A 12,108-nucleotide genomic window follows, 5' to 3' on the forward strand; every position below is an offset into this window, starting at 1 on the left:
GGTAGGAAGAATCAATATCATGAAAATGGCCATACTGTCCAAGGTAATTTACAGATTCAATGCCATCCCCATCAAGCTACCAATGACTTTCTTCACAGAATTGGAAAAGACTACTTTAACGTTCATATGGAACCAAAGAAGAGCCCGCATTGCCAAGTCAATCCTAAGGGAAAAGCACAAAGCTGGAGGCATCATGCTACCTGACTTCAAACTACACTACAAGGCTACAGTAACCAAAACAGCATGGTACTGGTACCAAAACAGAGATATAGACCAGTGCAACAGAACAGAGCCTTCAGAAATAATGCCACATATCTACCACTATCTGATCTTTGACAAACATGACAAAAACAAGCAATGGGGAAGGGATTCCCTATTTAATAAATGGTGCTGGGAAAACTGGCAAGCCATATGTAGAAAGCTGAAACTGGATCCCTTCCTTATACCTTATACAAAAATTAATTCAAGATGGATTAAAGACTTAAATGTTAGACCTAAAACCATAAAAATCCTAGAATAAAACCTAGGCAATAGCATTCAGGACATAGGCATGGGCAAGGACTTCATGTCTAAAACACCAAAAGCAATAGCAACAAAAACCAAAATTGACAAATGGGATCTAATTAAACTAAAGAGTTTCTGCACAGCAAAAGAAACTACCATCAGAATGAACAGGCAACCTACAGAATGGGAGAAAATTTTTGCAATCTACTCATCTGACAAAGGACTAATATCCAGAATCTACAAAGAACTCAAACAAATTTACAAGAAAAAACAAACAACCCCATCCACAAGTGGGCGAAGGATATGAACAGACACTTCTCAAAAGAAGACATTTATGCAGCCAAAAGACACATGAAAAAATGCTCATCATCACTGGCCATCAGAGAAATGCAAATCAAAACCACAATGAGATACCATCTCATACCAGTTAGAGTGGCGATCATTAAAAAGTTAGGAAACAACAGGTGCTGGAGAGGATGTGGAGAAATAGGAACACTTTTGCACTGTTGGTGGGACCGTAAACTAGTTCAACCATTGTGGAAGACAGTGTGGTGATTCCTCAGGGATCTAGAACTAGAAATTCCATTTGACCCAGCCATCCCTTTACTGGGTATATACCCAAAGGATTATAAATCATGCTGCTATAAAGACACATGCACACGTATGTTTATTGTGGCACTATTCACAATAGCCAAGACTTGGAGCCAACCTAAATGTCCATCAGTTATAGAGTGGATTAAGAAAATGTGGCACATATACACCGTGGAATACTATGCAGCCATAAAAAATGATGAGTTCATGTCCTTTGTAGGGACATGGATGAAGCTGGAAACATCATTCTCAGCAAACTATTGCAAAGACAAAAAACCAAACACCGCGTGTTCTCCATAGGTGGGAATTGAACAATGAGAACACATGGACTCAGGAAGGGGAACATCACACATTTGGGCCTGTTGTGGGATGGGGGGAAGGGGGAGGGATAGCATTAGGAGATATACCTAATGTTAAATGAAGAATTAATGGGTGCAGCACACTAACATGGCACATGTATACATATGCAACAAACCTGCATGTTGTGCACATGTACCCTAAAACTTGAAGTAGAATAAAGAAAAGAAAAGAAAATTCTTTTCTTTAAGAATGTTGAATATTGGCCCCCACTCTCTCCTGGCTTGTACAGTTTCTGCTGAGAGATCCGCTGTTAGTCTGATGGGCTTCTCTTTGTGGGTAACCTGACCTTTCTCTCTGGCTGCCCTTAACAGTTTTTCCTTCATTTCAACTTTGGTGAATCTGACAATTACGTGTCTTGGTGTTGCTCTTCTCGAGGAGTATCTTTGTGGTGTTCTCTGTATTTCCTGAAGTTGAATGTTGGCTTGCCTTGCTAGACTGGGGAAGTTCTCCTGGATAATATCCTGCAGAGTGTTTTCCAACTTGGTTCCATTCTCCCCATCACTTTCAGGTACACCAATCAGGCGTAGATTTGGTCTTTTCACATAGTCCCATATTTCTTGGAGGCTTTGTTCATTTCTTTTTACTCCTTTTTCTCTAAACTTCTCTTCTTGCTTCATTTCATTCATTTGATCTTCAATCACTGATACCCTTTCTTCCAGTTGATCGAATCGGCTGCTGAAGCTTGTGCATTCGTCACGTAGTTCTCGTGCCATGGTTTTCAGCTTCATCAGGTCATTTAAGGACTTCTCTACACTGGTTATTCTAGTTAGCCATTCGTCTGATCTTTTTTCAAGGTGTTAGCTTCTTTGCGATGGGTTTGAACTTGCTCCTTTAGCTTGGAGAAGTTTGATCATCTGAAGCCTTCTTCTCTCAACTCGTCAAAATCATTCTCCATCTAGCTTTGCTCCATTGCTGGCAAGGAGCTGCGTTCCTTTGTTGGGGGACAGGCCCTCTGATTTTTAGAATTTTCAGCTTTTCTGCTCTGTTTTTTCCCCATCTTTGTGGTTTTGTCTACCTTTGGTCTTTGATGATGGCGACATATAGATGGGGTTTTGGTGTGGATGTCCTTTCTGTTTGTTAGTTTTCCTTCTAGCAGTCAGGATCCTTAGCTGTGGGTCTACTGGAGTTTGCTGCAAGTCCACTCCAGACCCTGTTTGCCTGGGTATCAGCAGCAGAGGCTGCAGAACAGCGAATATAGCTGAACAGCAAATGTTGCTGCCTGATCGTTCCTCTGGAAGCTTTGTCTCAGAGGGGTACCCGGCCGTGTGGGGTGTCAGTGTGCCCCTACTGGGGTGTGCCTCCCAGTTAGGCTACTCGGGAGTCAGGGACCCATTTGAGGAGGCAGTCTGACTGTTCTCTGATCTCAAACTCCATGCTGGGAGAACCACTACTCTTTTCAAAGCTGTCAGACAGGGACATTAAAGTCTGCAGAGGTTACTGCTGCCTTTTGTTTGTCTGTGCCCTGCCCCCAGAGATGGAGTCTACAGAGGCAGGCAGGCCTTCTTGAGCTGCGGTGGGCTCCACCCAGTTCGAACTTTCTGGCTGCTTTGCTTACCTACTCAAGCCTCAGCAATGGTGGGCGCCCCTCCCCCAGCCTCGCTGCCACCTTGCAGTTTGATCTCAGACTGCTGTGCTAGCAATGAGCCAGGCTCCGTGGGCGTGGGACTCTCAGAGCCAGGAGTGGGATGCAATCTCCTTGTGTGCTGTTTGCTAAGACCATTGGAAAAGCACAGTATTAGGGTAGGAGTGACCTGATTTTCCAGGTGCCGTCTGTCACAGCTTCCCTTGGCTAGGAAAAGGAATTCCCTGACCCCTTGCACTTCCCAGGTGAGGCGATGCCTTGCCCCGCTTCAGCTCACACTCGGTGGGCTGCACCCACTGTCCTGCACCCACTGTCTGACAAGCCACAGTGAGATGAACCCGGTACCTCAGTTGGAAATGCAGATATCACCCGTCTTCTGCGTTGCTCATGCTGGGAGCTGTAGACTGGAGCTGTTCCTATTTGGCCATCTTGAAACCTTCCCCCTACTTCCTCATATTTTAAATTGAAAAGGACATAAAGTCCTAGAAGATAAAATTACAATTTTTGCCAAAACATCGTCCATTATTTAGGACCAGACCCATCTATGGAGGGAAAAATGCAATCTCCTGATAGACTAAAGACAATCAAACTTATTCTAGACCCCTTGGTGAATGACATTTGAGAGAATTTCTAAGTTAAACTTGATATTGCAGAAGAGTGCCAAATTTTTTCTTAGATTTTCACACTTAATTATGAACTAAGTCCTCAGTAACAGGTAGGAAATAGGTAATATAAATTTGAATTCAGCAACTTTCTTAAGGTGATTGGCCAAATTCTTGCCACTTGAAAGAGACTAATAAAGATAAAAATGTGTGACCCAGCTCATGTTCTATAGAGCTTATAAACACTTACCTTCTCATGTTCTATAGAGCTCCTGTGGGAATGCAAATATGAAAAAGCCTTCTAAAATTTGAAGATGGTTCTTCAACAGCCTCCTTTCTTAGGCATCCCTAACTACAAAAATCCCTTTGGTCTACTTGTGCATGAACAATCTGGAAGAGCACTGAGATTTTAACTCAACTTTATAGGAGTCATCACAAATTCACCAGTTACTATAGCCTCACCCTTGGTCCTATTACAAAAGCTTAAGCCCTTATATATCTTAGGGCAATAGCTGCTGCAACCAAACTCATTCATGCCTCTGATGAACTAGTTTTAAGCTCCTTGCTTCACCCCACAGTTTCTCACCAAGCACAGAATTACTACTGATTGAGAACACGTTATGTTTCCCAGCCATCTGATTAACTACTTAAGAGATTCTGTCACTTTCTTCCTTTCCTATTACTATTTACCACCAAAACACTCTCAGTCCTGCCATTCTCCTGCCCCTAAAGGAAGCAAGGGAAATCTTATCATTCTCTAAACTCAATTAGGGAGCTGTCTTTATTTTACTGATGTGTAGAAGAGACTCCCATCAAGAACTTGGTCCAAATATTATTTGTTGATGGACCATACTTAAATCAGAAGGTAGTAGTTATCAAACAGGATATGCTATCACTAATTTAAGCTCTTCTTTAGAATATAGTTCTCTACTTCAGGTAAAATAAACCTGGATGGCAGAACTTATTGTATTTACTAGAGCATGTAAACTGGCCAAAGACCAGAATGTAAATATATGTACAATAACATGTATGCTTTTGGAGTAATACTTGACTTTAAGATGCTTTGGAAACAGAAGGTTTCTCATCTCCTCTGACATCCTCATTAAAAATAGACAAGTTAAGGAACTTTTAAATACTACTTCTACTTCCTAGTGAGGTAGTTATTATATAGGTTGAGGCCCATAGAAAAAGAGCTGGATTTCATCCAGCTTCGTCTCTCCATGGAGTTTATGTTTTAGTTATTATATGTCTATTTTCAGTATGTGTTGATGTTGAAGTATTTCCTTGCCAAAAAGCTACAGAACTTATAGTTACTACAAAGCTGCTTGATTTTTTGTTTCCAATCTGGGGTATTCCAATTTTTATATATTAAGTAACTGAGACACACACTTTACAGGAACCATTATAAAAGAACACTGTAAGGCATTATCAAAGCTGAAAACTACACTGCTTTTTTCCATCCAAATCTTTTGGAAAGGTAGAAAGAACAAATGGCACCCTTAAATTAAAAGTAGCATAATTATAAAACCTTTTAATAATCCTTTTTCTCTCTTGACCAAAGGTATTTCTACTAGCCATTATGGCCATATGATCTACTTCCTTGGAAACAACCAGTTGTTCCCTTATTAACTGGTAACTGGAAGCATCATGAATTAATAGATTTCATCTTTAATACTAGATTCTGCCCTGTCGCATGAAGACATGGCAAAATACTGCAAGGGACTCAAGTACTAAGTCCATTTCTACCACCAGTATTTTAAGGCCATTCTCTCACACATCTAACTAAGCAAAGTTTTCATGACTTGCAATGAGGAGATTTCATCTGCTGGAAGAGACATAATAGAAAAACTGCACTCAAACCTCATTGGAAGGTACTTTAACAACAAATGCAGGAGTGGAACTCCTGGAAATTAATCCTTGGGTTTCTGTTTTACAATGAAAAAAAATACAGAATTCCATACAATTGGAAGGCTATTATATGTTAATATGGAACCTCAAACAAGATTTTCAGAGATTCTCCAGAAGCAGGTGATCTTTGGAAGTAGTCATCTGACCTGAGACCATGAGAACAATCTTATGACCTCAGATAATGGACAGCTTCCCCTCCCGACCAAGACCGCTGTATAATTCCTGTTTTGTTTTTCATCTGCTTGCTTATAAACACTTATCTTCTCACGTTCTATAGAGCCCTGATTGTTGTCCACCCATAATGGCTTCTTTTTTATTTTCATTCATCTTTATGATAACTATTAGGTTGGAACATTCTCATTCAAACTCATTCTTTGATTATTCCAAACCATAGCCCTGCCTTCAACTTTACCAACTTTTGGATATACCATTAATCAATGGACCCCCATGATATCTTAGGGCAATTTCAGTCTCACCAAATAAAGCCATGAGGAACTACTGATTGCATTTCCATTTGCACCTACAAGGACAAATGTACTAAAATGAACCAACCTATAACTTTGCCAGTGTCTTTCTTTTCCCCCAGAAAAGGAATACATTGTTACAATCTATTGATTGGAACTTAGGTAATATAAATTTGAATTCAGCAACTTTCTTAAGGTGATTGGCCAAATTATTGCCACTTGGAAGAGACTAATAAAGATAAAAATGTGTGACAGAGCTGAAGTAAAGCATTGATTCTGACCTCATACCATAAACAACTAAATTTTTTCCTAAGTGTCCATGTGCGACTATCATATACTTCTAGGATTTCCTGGTCATCTTTTCTTAAGACTAATATCTTCTGCACTTTAGAAATAATATTCTGAGACCTGTCAGTATACAGAGATTCTAATTCTATAAATCACCAAGGCTGGAAATTCTAACTCAGTTGATAGCTCCATCGTAAGTCCTCCATTTGGGGGAATTACTTACTCATTGTTTATGTGAACAATGAAAGGAATGTTCCCAGTGGTGAGACTCAAACAAGTAGAAAATATTGAAAGAAACTTAGAATTAACTCAGCAGAAGTTATTAATTAATGTACTCCTTCTGCCTTAGATAGAGTACAGATCAGTCTCAACTTATTGGCAGGAGTAATGATGGACAATGTCATTACTCTAAATTTCTTGTTGGCTAGTCAGTGTGGTGTTTGTATCATTGTTAATATTTCTTATTTACTTAGATCTATGAAGCAGGCATAGTCAAGTAGGCTACACTTCACCTTAAAGAAAAAGTGACTTGATGCTCTAAGGTTCTTCCTCTTGGTCTCTGGGATTCATTCTGTTTACCTGAGGTGGCAATTGCGGTTCCTGGGTCTAGCTGTCTTAGTGGGACTATTACTTATCTTTGTTTTGGTCATAGTGGTTGTAATCCTTGTTCATTATATTCTATCCAGAGTCTTAAATGCTTTTGTGTAGCAGCTCTCTCATCAAATGATTGTCATGATGATACAGCAGTAAAAAGATCAAGAAGATCTTGTGATACAGTTGACTATGGAGACAAGCAGACAACCTTCCATCAGAGAAGGTCTGCATTTCTGGTCTTCCTTGAATTGACCAACCTCTTGCAAGTGAGAGAATGACTGAAAGGGGGGACTGAGGGACATTGTCTGGACAGTGACCAGATCATATATGGCAGTAGAACACTGACCCACAACCTCTCTGGCTATTGATCCCGGAAAGCAAATCATGACTTTGCATCAATTGACCCCAAACAGTCAGAACTTTGTTAATGACTGCCAGCTTTCCTATTTGTGGCTTTCACTTCTAATTCCAGTCCAACCAGAGAAAACCAAATATGCTCCCTGTATTAGTCTGTTTTCATGCTGCTGATAAAGACATACCTAAGACTGGGTAATTTATATTTAAAAAAAGAGGTTTAATGGACTCACAGTTCCACGTGGCTGGGGAGGCCTCACAATGATGGTGGAAGGAGAAAGGTGAAAGGCACATGTTACATGGCAGCAGGCAAGAAAGAACTTCTGTAGGGGAACTCCTCTTTATAAAACCATCAGATCTCGTGAGACTTATTCACTATCATGAGAACAGCACAGGAAAGACCTGCCCCCATGATTCAGTTACCTCCCACTGGGTCCCTCCCACAACACATGAGAATTATGAGAGCTACAATTCAAGATGAGATTTGGGTGGGGACACAGCCAAACCATATGACTCCCTTAAAAAAAAATCACATAATATATCCCATTTTTATAACCTGTCTTCAGCTTCCCCATGCCAACAACTTCTAATTAGAGCATACCTGAACACTCCCCCTTTTCTCTCTCTTTTTTTTTTTTTTTTAACTATAAAGCTTTCCTTGCTTCTTCTGCCTGACTTTGAGTCTCTGCCAAATGGAAGTGACGGTGGCTGATTCCTTTGCTATAGTAAGCTTTGAATAAATAGCCCCTATTTTTCTCATTTTGGTGGTCTTTTTTTCTACAAGAAAAAAGTAAAATCCTCTTGAAATTGTATACAATGATTAAAAAGGCTTAAAACTCAGAAAGCCTCTACAACTATTCCATAGAAAAACTGAGTTATTATTAATATTCAATGAATGATTTTGCTTCATGGCAATATGTTAACACTAAGGTCAGATTATTTCTTTTTAGCAGGGCTTTGTGAAAGAAGGGCCCTGGGGATCTGAAGGCAGAGATGTTTCTCTCTGAAATGTATCAAAACTAATAAAAGAAAATCTGGAAAGAGAGGGGTATATATATGATATACACTGATCTGAACCCCACAGCTATAGCTACAGACTGAATAATTTCTTGACATTTGTACAAAAAGCAAGCTGTACTGAGCTCATACACAGGTGGTGTGCAATTCAGATTTGTTCCATCTGGTAATCTCCAAGATAAACTGTTGTGTTGAGTAAATAAGGGTTATATCTTTGCCTGAGACACCAATGTCAAAATTTCACTTCTTATATCTTGTTTATTTATACGTTTTTAGGTAAAAAATTTATTATAGTGATGAAAAGAAGACATTGTACGATAAAGGATGTCATTTTTCAAGAGTCATTATCACAAATTATTAACACTACAGTCACTGTGTGAGGTAAGTTTGCAACTCCTCAAAGGTTGCATAGCTAGTAAGTGGCAGAGCCTGGATTTGAACGATGTTTAGTCTGAGCTGTTAACCATGTCGCATAACATCGCCTCTACTGCCCAGTAGGGGGCATTCATTAGCTTGCCCTTCCCTTGCCATGTACCCTTGTGACCTTAGGCAAATTATTAAATTGTCTTAATTTTATGTTTTGAAAGTTGTAAGTGTGTAGATTGGACTTGAGTAGCTTAGGTCAGGGGTCAGAAAACTTTTTCTATAAAAAACCCGGTAGTAAATATTTTAGGCTTTGCAGACTATGTGATCTCTGTAACAACTAAAGTGGTCATAGAAAATAGTAAACAAATGAGCATGTCTGTGTTCAATAAAACTTTGCTGACCAGGTGCGCTGGCTCATGCCTGTAATCCCAGCACTTTAGGAAGCTGAGGCGGGCAGATAACAGGGTCAGGAGTTCGAGACCAGCCTAGCCGATATGGTGAAACCCTGTCTCTACTAAAAATACAAAAAGTAACCGGGTGTGGTGGTGGGCGCCTGTAGTCCCAGCTACTCGGGAGGCTGAAGTAGGAGAATCACTTGAATCCGGGAGGCGGAGGTTGCAGCAGTAAGCTGAGATTGTGCCATTGCACTCCAGCCTGGGCGACAGAGCAAGACTCCATCTCAAAAACAAAACAAAACAAAACAAAAAACCAAAAAACTTTGCTTATACAAAGAGGTGGTGGGCGCATTTAGCTTTCTGGCTGTATTTGCCAACTCTTGGTTTACTTCTCTGTAAGTAAGCCTCTCTCTTCTTTGTTAAGAAGGGAACAGTGGAAGGAAATTAACATTGACTGAGCATGTACTATGAACTAAGCATTGTACTCAAGTACAGTAACTATTGTACTTGTATAAATAACTTGTATAAATAAATATTGTACTTGTATAAATAACTATTTATAGTTATTTCATTTAATCTTCACAATTTAATCTCTATGCTATAGAAAAGAAAGTGGAGTTTCAGAAAGCTGAAATAGGTTGTCCACAATTGCACAGCTGGTGGGAAGCACAACCTTCTGACTCCAAAGTCTCTTTCTTCTCATCGTCGCAGCTTCTCTTCTTTGCCATCCATATATATGCCTTTCCCAGCATCTCTGGCTATCCTTGCTTCTGACTTTATATTAAGAATGTTGAGAAAGAAATAACGATAACAGCAGTTAAACTTTATGGGTGGATATTATTCAGTCCTCACGAGAATATATGTATATGGTTATATCTCCACGAGAATCTCATAAAGCATATTTTCCCCATTTCATAGAGAGGGAACATCAAGGTCACAAAATGGAAACTGGCAACTCTAGGACAAGAACTCCAATTTCCTAACTCCTGATTCCCTAACTAGGACTTTATTTCTAGTCAACATTGTTTAATTAACACAGGAGAGTATTTTCCTTTCTCTGAACCTCTCTAAGTACAGCTGCCAAGTCAATTCCAACCAACAGAAGTAGCTGAGACTGGATTAATGGTTTTGGGGGGAATATCAAATTCAATGCAACAAAATTCTGTTAAAGCAATATGGATTGGTGTCCAGGAAATATCAGAAACTCTTGTGCTTTGTCAACAACTTGGCTATTAGGCTGACAGCCACCTGGATTTCTCTTTAAGGAGTTCCCCACATGAAAAATGGCTCCTCAGAACATCTGACTCTTAGATTGACCAAAGTTCTGGTCAGGAAGAAACCTCTGTCTTTGCTGACAGTTTCCAAAATATAAATACAGAGGCTTGAGGATAGGAAGTCTTTTCATTTTTTAAAGCTGTGTATTGAAAGAGAAAACCTGGGACTCTTCCCTGGTGACGCTACTGGAAACTTTTCAGTGCTTTTTTTTTTTTTTTTTTTGCAGCCCCGTTGGAGCCAGTTTTCAGCTTGGATTTCAGGAGAACTTCTGAGGAAGAATAAGCATGCCTATCTCCCAGTCTTCCCATTTGTGTCCTGGGCCTCTTATGGCTTTGGTCTGTAAGCAGCAGAGACTGGCTCAGGCTGATAAAGGAGAGAAGAAATTTATTAGATGGTATCAGGCAGTTCACAGAATGGTTGGAAAGCTGCAGAGCAGGTGTGAGGTGAGGGCTGGAGAGGAATGATCTGATGAGCAAAGTGCTCCCTGATCCCCCAGCATTGCTTGACTGTGTCAGGGTCTGACATTGCAACCTCAGACACTGAGGTGGGGAGAAAGGGAGGATAGGAGAGGAGAGGGGAGGAAACAGAAGGGGAGGGTAAGAGAGGGGAAGGGAGAAGAGAGCAGAGAGGCAATGCAAGGAGAGACATGTTTCCTTGTGTCCCTAAGATCTTGATTCAGTCCTGTGCCTTAGATGCAAATGAAACCAGGAAAGCAAGTATCTAGCATTCCTGCCTCTTTAAGGAGAAGCAATTTTATCCTACAACAAGACTCATACTGGGCAGCAACAAAAATGACTAATGTCCATGACAGTTTTCTGCCTCAAAGCCTTGGCCTTCACCAACCCTTGGTCTCCAAGGAACCCTCTAGCAACATCCTCTCTAGATACTGAGTGCTGAACCCTTCCTTCTTGTCTTCTAAACCTCAGAGCCTTCTCTCTTAATGGATCATCCACAGAATCCTGGCATTCTCTGTTGCAGAAGCACCTGAATGTTCATCTAGGGCAATGTTTTGAACATGCTCCGGGGAGCCACAGGGCTTCCTCAGACACCCCACCGGAGTGAAGGCCCTTTCCTCCGTCCTCCCACCACACACAGCCTGCTGTGATTTGGAGCAGGTTAAGTTTTGAACTGTTTTGCATATTGGGCTTTTGCTTTTTTGAAGACAGATTTGAAGGCTAAAAAAGTCTTATAGGTGTAGCCCAAGCCCCTCTGTCATGTCTTGATCATCTTTGTAACTCTGCATCTACCACAGGACCTGATGCAACAGAGGTGCTTCATAAGTATTTATGAATGGAAACAAATAAATAGTTTATTCATTCATCTATTCATCTACTCACTAGAGAATCACTCGTTCAACTCCTATTAGGTCGCAAGGACCATTTACCCATCACTTTCATTGACTGCCAGTCTTGGGTTAGCCAGTGTATATGACTAGAAATGTCCCATTCCTCTCCCACTGCTCTGTCTCTGTGCAACCCATGCTGAATCTCAGGCTGTGTCAGCCTGAGGGTTAAAAGTTAGGTCTTATTAATAGTAACAGGCATTATTATTATAGGCTTTACTCCCAATCTGCTATTGCACAGTTTCTCTAGTTTGGTGACTTCATTTCTCTTTGAGGCATGCTCTACTGTAAACTTTGTCTCTTACTAACACACAAGGTAGAAGTGGTGGGAAGAGCCTTTTGCTGCAAAGATTATGGAGCTTTAATAGAATATATATCTGAAAGTGCTTTGAGCAAAGGAAACTGCTCTTCAAGGGTCAGAAGTTGTTATTAAGTAGGGATGCCTGCCAGGGAGCTGGATACTTGT

General features: G+C 40.5%; 1 long non-coding RNA gene across 1 annotated transcript in view; it reads left to right on the top strand.

The window, feature by feature from the left end:
- The window catches only part of LOC134738579 (uncharacterized), a 104,861-nt gene extending 93,391 nt beyond the window's left edge, over positions 1-11,470 (top strand). Inside the window, exons 4-5 of the long non-coding RNA XR_010124392.1 lie at positions 8,541-8,645; positions 10,527-11,470. This is a non-coding gene — a long non-coding RNA (uncharacterized LOC134738579). The remainder of the gene's footprint in view (positions 1-8,540; positions 8,646-10,526) is intronic.
- The last annotated feature ends 638 nt before the right edge of the window (positions 11,471-12,108 follow it).

This window comes from Pongo pygmaeus, chromosome 1 (assembly GCF_028885625.2).
Source record: "Pongo pygmaeus isolate AG05252 chromosome 1, NHGRI_mPonPyg2-v2.0_pri, whole genome shotgun sequence".
Taxonomy (NCBI): domain Eukaryota; kingdom Metazoa; phylum Chordata; class Mammalia; order Primates; family Hominidae; genus Pongo; species Pongo pygmaeus.